Below are 11846 nucleotides of genomic sequence, written 5' to 3' on the forward strand. Positions count from 1 at the left end.
TAATGATGTAGAAATTGAACCTGCTGTTGATCCTGATAACCCACAATCAAAGAATCAACGTTATGATAAAAGAGACTTCGTTGCTAGGAAGCACGGTAAAGAAAGAGAATCATGGGTTCAGAAACCCATGCCTTTTCCTCCCAAACCATCCAAGAAAAAGGATGATGAGGATTTTGAGCGCTTTGCTAAAATGATTAGGCCTATCTTTTTGCGTATGCGATTAACTGATGTGCTCTAAACAAATCCTTATGCTGAATATATGAAGGATATCATTACTAATAAAAGAAAGATACCGGAAGCTGAGATTTCCACCATGCTTGCTAATTATACTTTTAAGGGTGGAATACCAAAGAAACTTGGAGACCCCGGAGTACCTACTATACCTTGCTCCATTAAAAGAAATTATATTAAAACTGATTTATGTGATCTTGGAGCCGGTGTTAGTGTTATGCCTCTCTCTTTATATCGTAGACTTGACTTGAATAAGCTGACACCTACTGAAATATCTTTGCAAATGGCTGATAAATCAACTGTTATACCTGTCGGTATTTGCGAGGATGTGCCTGTTGTGGTTGCAAACGTTACTATTTTAACGGACTTTGTTATACTTGATATTCCCGAGGATGATAGTATGTCTATTATTCTTGGAAGACCTTTTCTTAATACTGCAGGGGCTGTTATTGATTGCAACAAAGGCAATGTCACTTTTCATGTTAATGGTAATGAGCATACGTTACACTTTTCGAGGAAACAACCTCAAGTTCATAGTATCAATTCTATCAGAAAAATTCCATCAATTATATTTGGAGGTTTTGAATTTCCTCTTCCAACTGTCAAGAAGAAATATGATAGTCTTATTATTGGGGATGTGCATATACCCGTTGAGGTAACCTAGTGTTATTCGAAATTTCTTGGAAGTTTACCACTATAAGAGTTCGCACGACTTAGTCAACTATGCTAGAGCCCATAATAGCTTGTGGTTGCACACGGAAGTTTCTAGTATAAATAGTCTCATGATCCCTTTGAGCCTGGGTGGCGGTCCAAAAGAAAACAGGCAAGTCCTGGAATACCCAGGTGCCTCAATCCACCCAGATGTGTGTTTAAGTTGCCACCTTAGATAAACCATTAATTAACAAAACTCACATCTGTCATGGATATCACTCACCCAATCCACGTCTACTAGCATAGCATGGCATAATAAGCAAACGCGGAAGTAACTCCCAAAGGTTTGATAATAAACAGGTAATAGGTACTACCTCAACTACTTCCCATCCCACAATTTAATTAGATCCTAGTCATGCAATGTGTGAGGATTTGATCTAATGCAATAAAACTGGGTAGTAAAAAAGGTATGATCAAAGTGTTACTTGCCTTGCTGATGATCCGCAAAACCTAGAGATTCGAAGTAACAAGCGGCGCACTCCGGGTATTCTATCACAGACAAACAAATAAGCATACAATAAGTACTCATCTAATGCACGGGTAAAACTCAAATAAGAGATCTAACCAGAAGGTTCAACTTAAGAACTCCGGTTTGCAAAAAGAATCAAATCGAACGAAACAACGAAAGTCAAACGGCGAAAGAAAACAACTTCGTTCTACTAATCTGGATCTAGGGCAATTTTTACAGTAGCAAAATCTTGTTTAAGTTGGTTAAACGGATAGAGAGTTTCGAGACGAAACTCCAGGCGCTTGAATCGCCTGATTCCGATAAACGAGCGAAAAGTTATACTAAAACGAAAATCGGATCAGGAATCGCGATCAGAAAAATCGCGGATTTAATCCGAGAAAAAGAAAAAAAACCGACGAACGTTCGCTAGAACGAACGAACGGATGAACGCTCGCTATTTAAATAAACCAGAAAACCGATCTATTAAAAACCGAATCTAAAAAACACAGAAGAAAAACCGACGGTTTTTCGAAAAAAATAAAAAAAACGGCACGGAAAACGAGGCGGCGAACCTCGGGCGGCGTGCGGCGGCGGCGGCGTCTGGCGGCGCGGCGGGGCAGCAGCGGCGCTGGCGCTGGGGCTGGGGCGGCTTAGGGTTTCGGCTGGGGCTGGGACTTCCCCGGCTTATAAAGGCTAGCCGGGCCGGAGTCCTAGTCGGACACGGCCCGCAGGTCAGTTCGTTTTTTTATTACGCGCAGAAGAAAAATAAAAAGAAATACTAAACGGACTCCAAAAATTTCGAAATAAATTTTCACGGGCTTCTAAAATCAAGCCTCACAAGGTGAACATTTATTTGAGGACTAAATGCAATTTTGAAAAACGCACATTTTTCCTAAATTTAAATAAAACACAGAAAAACTCTGAAATAAAATCTTATTTGATTTTATTATTAAATCCTCAATATTTCTTTATTTTGGGAAAGTCATTTTATTCCCTCTCTCATATTTTTGTAATAAAAATAATTAATGATAAAATAATTAAAATCAAATGATCCTATTCTCAAAATTTGAGAAAACTCAAATATGAAAATAACGAAATCCCCAACTCTCTCCGTGGGTTATTGAGTTGCGTAGAATTTCTAGGATCAACCAAAATGCAAAATAAAATATGATATGCAATGATGATCTAATGTATAACATTCCAAATTGAAAATTTAGGATGTTACAAATAATTACATGACGTTTATGTTGACACGCAGGTCATAAATAAATAAAGACAACTCCTATGGATCCTGCCGGTTGTCATACTCATCGACATGTAAGTTGTGATTCCTATTACAAGAACATGATCAATCTCATACATCACATCCTTTTGGCCATATCACATCACACGACACATGCTGCAAAAACAAGTTAGACGTCCTCTAATTGTTGTTGCAAGTTTTTACGTGGCTGCTATAGGTTTCTAGTAAAATGTTTCTTACCTACGCCAAAATCACAACGTGATATGCCAATTTCTATTTACCCTTCATAAGGACCCTTTTCATCGAATCTGATCCGACTAAAGTGGGAGAGACATACACCCGCTAGCCACCTTATGCAACTAGTGCATGTCAGTCGGTGGAATCAGTCTCACGTAAGCGTACGTGTAAGGTCGGTCCGGGCCGCTTCATCCCACGATGCCGCCGAATCAAGATAAGACTAGTAACGGCAAGTAAATTGACAATATCAACGCCCACAACTGCTTTGTGTTCTACTCGTGCATAGAAACTACGCATAGACCTAACTCTGATACCACTGTTGAGGAATGTAGCAGAATTTTAAAATTTTCTACGCATCACCAAGATCAATCTATGGAGTCATCTAGCAACGAGGGAGAGGGGAGTGCATCTACATACCCTTGTAGATCGCGAACAGAAGCGTTCAAGAGAACGGGGTTGATGGAGTCGTACTCGTCATGATCAAAATCACCGATGACCTAGCGCCGAACGGACGACACCTCCACGTTCAACACACGTACGGTTAGGAAGACGTCTCCTCCAATTTGATCCAGCAAGGGGGAAGGAGAGGTTGATGGAGATCCAGCAGCACAACGGCGTGGTGGTGGAAGCAACGGCGATCTCGGCAGGGCTTCGCCAAGCTTAGCGAGAGGGAGAGGTGTCACGGGAGGGAGAGGGAGGCGCCAGGGGCTAGGGTGCAGCTGCCCTCCCTCCCCCCAATATATATAGGGTCCCTAGGGGGGTGGCGCCGGCCCTAGGAGATCCAATATCCAAGGGGGGGGCGGCCAAGGGGATGGCTTGCCCCCAAGCCAAGTGGGGCGCCCCCCACCCTTAGGGTTTCCAACCCTAGGCGCAGGGGGAGGCCCAAGTGGGGCGCACCAGCCCATCAGGGGCTGGTTCCCCTCCCACTTCATCCCATGGGGCCCTCCGTGATAGGTGGCCCCACCCGGTGGACCCCCGGGACCCTTCCGGTGGTCCCGATACAATACTGATGACCCCCGGAACCCTTCCGGTGGTCCCCATACAATACCAGTGACCGCCGAAACTTTCCCGATGGCCGAAACTGGACTTACTATATATAATTCTTCACCTCCAGACCATTCCGGAACTCCTCGTGATGTCCGGGATCTCATCCGGGACTCCAAACAACTTTTGGCTTACCGTATACTAATATCTCAACAACCCTAGCGTCACCGAACCTTAAGTGTGTAGACCCTACGGGTTCGGGAGACACGCAGAGATGACCGAGACGACTCTCTGGTCAATAACCAACAGCGGGATCTGGATACCCATGTTGGCTCCCACATGCTTCTCGATGGATGAACCACGATGTCGAGGATTCAATCAATCCCGTATACAATTCCCTTTGTCAGTCGGTACGTTACTTGCCCGAGACTCGATCGTCGGTATCCCAATACCTTGTTCAATCTCGTTGTCGGCAAGTCACTTTACTCGTACCATAATGCATGATCCCGTGATCAACCACTTGGTCACATTGAGCTCATTATGATGATGCATTACCGAGTGGGCCCAGAGATACCTCTCCGTCATACGGAGTGACAAATCCCAGTCTTGATTCGTGCCAACCCAATAGACACTTTCGGAGATACCCGTAGTGCACCTTTATAGTCACCCAGTTACGTTGTGACGTTTGGCACACCCAAAGCACTCCTACGGTATCCGGGAGTTGCACAATCTCATGGTCTAAGAAAATGATACTTGACATTTGGAAAAGCTCTAGCAAACGAACTACACGATCTTTAAGCTATGCTTAGGATTGGGTCTTGTCCATCACATCATTCTCCTAATGATGTGATCCCGTTATCAATGACATCCAATGTCCATAGTCAGGAAACCATGACTATCTTTTGATCAACGAGCTAGTCAACTAGAGGCTCACTAGGGACGTGTTGTGGTCTATGTATTCACACATGTATTACGATTTCCGGATAACACAATTATAGCATGAACAATAGACAATTATCATGAACAAGAAAATATAATAATAACCATTTTATTATTGCCTCTAGGGCATATTTCCAACAAATGGACCAATATTTTGGTTACTAGGGTCAATTTGGATTTTCAAATAGTGTTAGTATTGTTTTTATAATTGTTTTGGGATTATTTGCAACGCTACGAACATTTTTGTTTTGCATGTTTGAGAAGTTTGAATTTCGGACTTTTATTTTAAAATCTGAATTTGGATTGCGATTTGGATCAATCGAGGATTAGCAACAATAATGTGATGACATGGCATTATTAACTTGGGATTACTGTAGCTTAATTATCCGGGCGTTACAGCTGGTGCCACATCGCCCTAACGCCGCCCCGAGGGCTCGCCGTCGCCATGGACGCAGCCACCGGCCTCCCCTCTCTGTTCTGAGCTGTCCGACAGCTCTATCGCGGACGCCTTCCTCCTCCTTGTACACGAGTTCGGGCCGGGACGGCCCCGCAGCACCGCCCCGACCCCTTCAACCACCTCGGAACGCCACCGCGCCGTCTGCTTCCTCTACTCCTTCGCCGGCGGGCTTCCTCCACTCCGACCGCCTGCTGCTCCTAAACCTCCCGTCGAGCCGCCGTGTGCTCCTAGGTGAGCACCCCGTCCATCCCCTTTCCCTTCCGCTCCTCGATGTACGCCGTAGCCGTAGCTCGACGCCGCCCCTGCTCCGTCATCGCTCTGTGGCCGCGCCACCCCCTGCCCCGCTGCTGCCTGCCGACTGCCCGCTGCCGCACGCACGCGCCCGTGCCAGCCGCTGCTGCCGCGCCGCCCTGCACCTACTGCAGCCCGCAGTTGTTCGCTGTCCTCTGTTGCGCTGTGGGCTCGCCACCGCCCGCTGCGGTGCCCTGCCGCAATGGCCGCGCCCGCAGCCGCACCATCACCAACGCCGCCGTCCACGGCTGCTGCCGTGCTGTGCTCCGCTCGCGCTCGCCCGCAAATGGTTTTGCTTGCTGCCGCGGCTGCCCCGCCTACGCCCTCCACGACCAACCACGCGCGCCACGGCTCTCCTCTGCATGTACTGCTACTAATTACTGTAGCTACCGCTAGTTTTGCGAATGTTATACTGACTAACCCCTTGACAACCCCTAAACTGCGGTTAAACAACTGTTAACTAGTTTAAGAAAAATATAAGTAAAAAGTATACTTGACAAACTCTATTTTATCCCATTGGACCAAATCAGTGCAAACTCTAAGCTTCCGAGAAATAGGAAGATATGGGCGCTCCAGGCTTTGATAGTGCGGTGGACCCCGCTGGTCATTGGGAGGATGCAGGGGAAGGCGTGCCGGTTTCAAACTTGGTGTTCCCCGTGTCAATTGTGGGGGCCTTCCGTGGCTCGTTTCGCCTGCTCGCCAGGGGAGAAGAGGAGGCGGTTCCTTTTTTTTTTTTTTTTTTGCGCCTAGAGAGGGGAGGTGGTTCCAAGGGTAGGGAAGCTATCGACGCATCCATCGCCTCCCCCAATCCAACACCTTGCTTAACCGCGCATGTTCCCCGACCCACTCTCGAGGCTCACCGGCGTCGCCACCGGCTGCAGACTGCTCCCAGCTTGCCCTCCCTCTCTCTGATCGCTTCTACCATCTTCGCGTAAGTCCTGCAAGCTCTCTCCCTCTCTCTCTCTGTGGAACATCAGCTCGCTTCGGGGACGAGGGGAGGAGAACCTGTGCAGGCGAACGAGGTTCAATCTTCTAGCCCGGTTCTCATATGTGTTTGAGTCGAGGTGGAAGGACAATGATGTTATATGACGCTTTATTAACCTAGAACACCGACCCGTGTCCGTGTTACGGTGGCGTCTCTGTCTCCCATTCGCCTGCTCCTTCCGTCAGGTTCCAAGGTTTCTCTGTCCTTGATGGTCCGATAATTATTATTTTGCAGATCCTGACTAGGAGATCATCTAAAGGTACCACTGTCTTTTCCTTTTTCGTATTGCTGTTCTTCATTGCAACTCTGTTTTGCTTAGGAGTATTTTTTTTGTCTCTGGTCCAAAAGGGGCAAGTGGCAGAGTTCCAATCTTATGAGATGGAGCGGATGCATATCAAAGAGAAGATTGTCCAATCCAGATTTGCTTCCTTCGCTAACTGCAGATATGTAAATCTTACCAATTAGTTGAAATTCACATGGATGTGCAGATTGATTTTATCAGGATGTTCGAATGCATTATTTCTTCAACTTTGTGGTTTAAAATTATTTTTCACATACATGATGTAGGCAACTTTGAATCTTGGAGCCTTAGCAAGGGCACATGCAAGTTACTGTTTCCAATGGTTACGAGCATCTCCTATTTGCAAGACGATGACAAGCATGTTTCTGAAGATGTGAATATCAGGGATCTAGATATGACAAGCTGCGAGGCAAATGGTCTTCAGCTTTACCGACCTCCACAAAGGCTGAACCATGTTTATCTGCTAGAGATGGGAAATTGGACATTCTGAATTCTTTTTTATGCCCGGGGCATTCATGTAAGAAATATGTTTTGAAGTATGTAGCCTATGTTTTTCTTTGATATTCGTAAATAACACCGAAGTTTTTTACTTGCACAAAGTGTTTATCCATGATAAGTGCTAACAATGATGGTAAGCTGCACTTGAAAACAGAAGCTTCACGGGTGGCACAAAGGGCAGCTGAAGCTTTACTTCAATCATGATTTTTTTCCTTCATGTTTTGGTCTGAAATTTTCATTCTGCATTTCCCTTTGTACGTATATACTGCCATGGAAATTTTGAAGTAAATACGATGTAGAAGCATAACTTAGATTGAACTATTGGGTAGTCTAACTGAATTGGTAGAGTTGTAGGACAAAGCATACTAGGTGTATTTCTATGGTATAAGCAGCTGAAGGTGAGCATACATGCTTCGACAGTTTTTTTGTACAGAAAAAGCTATTGGTGGGGAGGGGGGGGCTTATTTGGCTTATACTCAAGTGCTTCTGTTGGGAGGAGGAAAACTTGTTTGGGTTATGCTCAAATGCTTCTGAAAACTGAAATTCTTCATACTTTTAGAATTTCAGTAATGCATATATAAGAGCACACACTTGATTAATTTTGTGTGGAGAGGACGCTTTACATTGTTTCTGATAGTGACTTTACTACTTTAAGGTGAAGTAAATGTTTGATTAAAGTGATACAACTTAAGAGCTTTGACTATTCTCAATTTGTCATTAAATCTATACTTTGATAATGTAATATTTTTTCATTTACTTCCAATACTTCATAATGATGCACAAAGAATATGGGTGACGACAAAGCTTTATACTGTTTATGCACAAACAAGTAGGGCGTCCGGTTAAGTGCTCCCTTCTGATTCATATTTATTCGCTAGCAGTTGGTGCAGCAGGGATATTTAGGATCCATTCTATTTCTGATCATTTTCAGTTAGGAGGCTATGAGATTATTGTAGGCCCCACTGTGTCATTAAATAGGTATTTTTCTTTCTTATCTTGCTCTATTTTCTGTTTTGTGCTTTAAATTGTTTCTATATGTCACCCACTTAATCTAAGGCTGTCCACAATCAATTGTTTTCTTTCAGTAGGATTTTGCTGTACTCCTGAAAATCCATGGGCAAATAGTACTATGTTCAGTTGAGAGAAGTAGTTCACGACACATGGAAATATTTATGGACGCTGAATTATAGTGTCATTGTCGCCATCGTCAATGCTAAGTCTATTTACACTTTGGATTATGGGCTGCTAATATCTTTTGGTTTTCTTATCTTTTTGTTCTGTGACTACTTTTCTGTAATGGCATGAACTCTTACTTTTGTTTCTAAAGATTAACCTGTCGTCATTGCTAACTTAGTGTTCCTATTTCAGCCATGTATTGTTGGGGATTCAGTGATTTCAGGCTACCAGTAATTTCTTCTATTTTTCAGGTTAAGCACAATGAATGGTTCCTACACATAACTGTTTTAGTTCTCCTTATTGAGCATAACAATTAGTCTCCAACTGCTCTCCAACAATCTTTTTAGCTCCTTGGTTAAGTACAGATAGGGGTGTAGGGCATCATTCCGCATAAGCCTCCAAAAGCACGGTGTTAATTCAAACTGAACTACATCACTAAAAAACTGCTATAACTAACCTGACCTGTTTTGCCTATGGAGCAGGACGGACCAGGTGCCGCTCTGCATCCCTAAGGACAAAGAATTGGTAGGTCCTTATTTCTATTGCTAATGACGAGATGATGCTACCATTAAGAAAGGTTGCTGCTTCATTTTCCTTTTAACTTTCTGAATGTTTTTGCAACCAACCATTCTTTTACATGTATTTAAGATGCGTTGCTAGATGCGAGTGGTATGTGCAAATATACAAGCTACTAATTTGTTCTACTATGGGCATGGCGTTATAATTAGCCATTTTCGTAGTTACTATAGTTTGTTTCTCTTACATTAAGCGAAAGGTATATTTCATTGCCCCTGTCTCTGTCCCCGCCTTAATCACTATATAGAATGTAGCCATGTTTTAGACAGTTATCCGAGTTTATAATTTACTCGGTTACTGGAGGGATACTTGGATGTGTGGACTTGAAAAGGGACATTCAGAGACAAAAATGCAAATGTTTGAGTAGGCAATAACTATGATGTATTCAAGTATCCTCCGGATGAACAAAATTGAGTCATATGATGTCGGTTTCTTGACATCAATACCACGCCAGACTCCTGTGAGATCGATGCTGTTGTACATGTGCAACACATCATACAGTGTGGTGCCAACAAGATTAGCCCAAACTTTAATTGTTTTGATTTAATTTCCGGGACTAGCTAAGAGCAGGCCAGTGGAAAGATGATGGATAATTACCATTTTGGGACTAGCTAATGCTAACGTATTGCCCATGTATGTTCCCATATCCCATGTGTGTTCCCATATATACTTACCAAATGTTAAGTAGCAAACGGAATAGCACATGCGTTGTATGATTTTTTTTTGTCCTGGCATTGTATTGAGCTTCGCACATCCAGCTGTCTCTCACACAAACAACTACTCCCTCCGTTCGGAAATACTTACCATTTTAGAAAGATGATTGTAGGCCAGTGGAAAGATGATGGATAATTACCATTTTAGAAATGATTGTATCTAAAACTAAAACAAGTCTAGATAAAACCATTTTTAGGACAAGTATTTCCGAACGGAGGAAGTACCTCATAGCTTAAATGAAATACACAACGGACCAACTGACAATAATAACCCGTGTAAGAAAACGAGAGGCTTAACACACCATAGATTAAATCCTACAACAGTCACAAAATGCTATCTTCTTTTAACAGAGACCAGAATTAACCCCTAGCATAGTGAGTTACGTGCTGTGTGTGTGGTGTGTGGTATGTGTGTGGCCGGCCCTTGTTAGTACTAGGTTTAGCTAGTAGATGCTAAGTTAGTCTAGTACTAGTAGATCACATGTAGGCCCACATTAAATAAGTTAGGTTCAATTATTTTTTTAGGTAAATAGTCCAAGACATACGGGTCACAGCTCTCCTTTTGACAAGTCAATTTGACTTGGTCAACTTGAATTAAAAGTAATTTAAAAAAATCTAGAATATTAGTAAAATTTTGAAAAATCATAGAAATTAAACTCTATATCGGATGAAAATAGATTTGTACATGAAAGTTGCTTAGAAAAGGTAGACGAATCCGAATATGTAGTCCGTTCGTCTGCCACACGTCTCTAGCATAGTGAATCTGCAATCGCCCCTTTTCAGTTTGTCTGTCCGCCAAACGTTGGGAAAACATTTTCGGATGTTATCTTCCTTCACCGGTATCGTGTAGTGTGCCGCCGGGATAATTAAGCTATAGTAACCCTTTGATATTGATGCCAAGTCACCCTGATTACTGTTGCTAACCTCGCGTTAGTTTAGAACCGATCTAAATTCAACTTTAAATTAAAATGTTCAGGTTGTGTCAAATAATTCATAAGTAATAATAGTGGAGACACCACATTTTTATAAAGTGTTTAAATGCTCTAAAATAAATAAAACAATGGCTATAACAATTTATTAAATACCTTTTATAAATTATAGAGTAAACAACTAATTTATTTAGTGCCAAATTATCTGTGGCAGTAGTATAATTAGTTATACTAATGTAGAAATTGTTTTATTATTTTTTAATTAATTAAAAATAAATTAGAAAACTAATAAATGTAAAAAGAAAAATAAGAAAAAAAGGAGAAACCAACCCCCCGCCCTCAATTGGGCCTCAGCCCAGCAGGGCACCATGCCACTAGGCTGGCCCAGCTGCGCCCCTGCATAATCCCCACCCTGCAACCCTAGCCCAATACCCTCGGTTGCCCCCACGATCCCCATCTCCCTTCCTCGCACTCCCAGCGTTGCCACACACCCAACACCTCCAGCGCCAGGGCAGAGAGGCCCTGCCCCATCCCCATCCTCTGCCGTGCCGGAGCCCCACAATCGCTGCCGCGCCCGCGCTCGGGGATTCGCATCCTATCGTCGTCCTCGCGCCACCGCCACGCAAAAGCTCTTGCCATTGCCGCACCTGCTTGGTCCTCCGCGCCCGTGCCGCGCCAAGCCGCCTCCTCGCCGGAGAGGGACGGATCCCGGAGGCCCCGTTGCGGATTCGACCCCCTCGTCGGAGACCCCTCGTCGACCGGCGCCCGCCTCCACCACCACTGCTGTGCCGACGCCTCGCCGTCTCGGTCGCGTCCACCACGCCTTCGCCCCGTAGCTTCACCGTCGTCCCTGCACCGCACCTTCGCAAGCCTCTGCTCTGCGTCGCACCTGCTGGCCAGTTCGGCCGCCGGACCTCATCGGCAGGGTCCATCCGGCCTCCCCGAGCCCTCTGCAACGATGTGAACATCCGGCTCCGCCTGGCCTCTCCTCTCTATTCTCCGTTCCCTCAAGTGCCGGTTGACGCTAGCTCCGCCGTGGTCGCCGCCTACCGTCGCCCCTGGCGCTGTTTTGGCCGCTCCTAGCTCTAGACGAAGGCACAACTCGATGCGGCGCATCGCGCTTGTCC

At 44.5% G+C, this 11846-nt stretch overlaps 1 long non-coding RNA gene across 7 annotated transcripts; it reads left to right on the forward strand.

Annotated features, from left to right (window-relative positions):
- Positions 1-6274: 6274 nt before the first annotated feature.
- On the forward strand, positions 6275-10166 carry LOC123085992 (uncharacterized). 7 transcript variants are annotated; one of them, XR_006440224.1, is made up of 4 exons: positions 6275-6785; positions 6875-8303; positions 8694-8752; positions 8984-10166. It is a non-coding gene; the product is annotated as an uncharacterized lncRNA (long non-coding RNA). The 7 variants fall into 7 exon arrangements; XR_006440223.1 differs by having other exon boundaries at positions 6279-6785; positions 6875-7344; positions 8207-8303; positions 8411-10166; XR_006440220.1 differs by having other exon boundaries at positions 6875-8752.
- Positions 10167-11846: the final 1680 nt, after the last annotated feature.

The sequence above is a fragment of the Triticum aestivum genome, chromosome 4A, assembly GCF_018294505.1.
Source record: "Triticum aestivum cultivar Chinese Spring chromosome 4A, IWGSC CS RefSeq v2.1, whole genome shotgun sequence".
NCBI lineage: Eukaryota > Viridiplantae > Streptophyta > Magnoliopsida > Poales > Poaceae > Triticum > Triticum aestivum.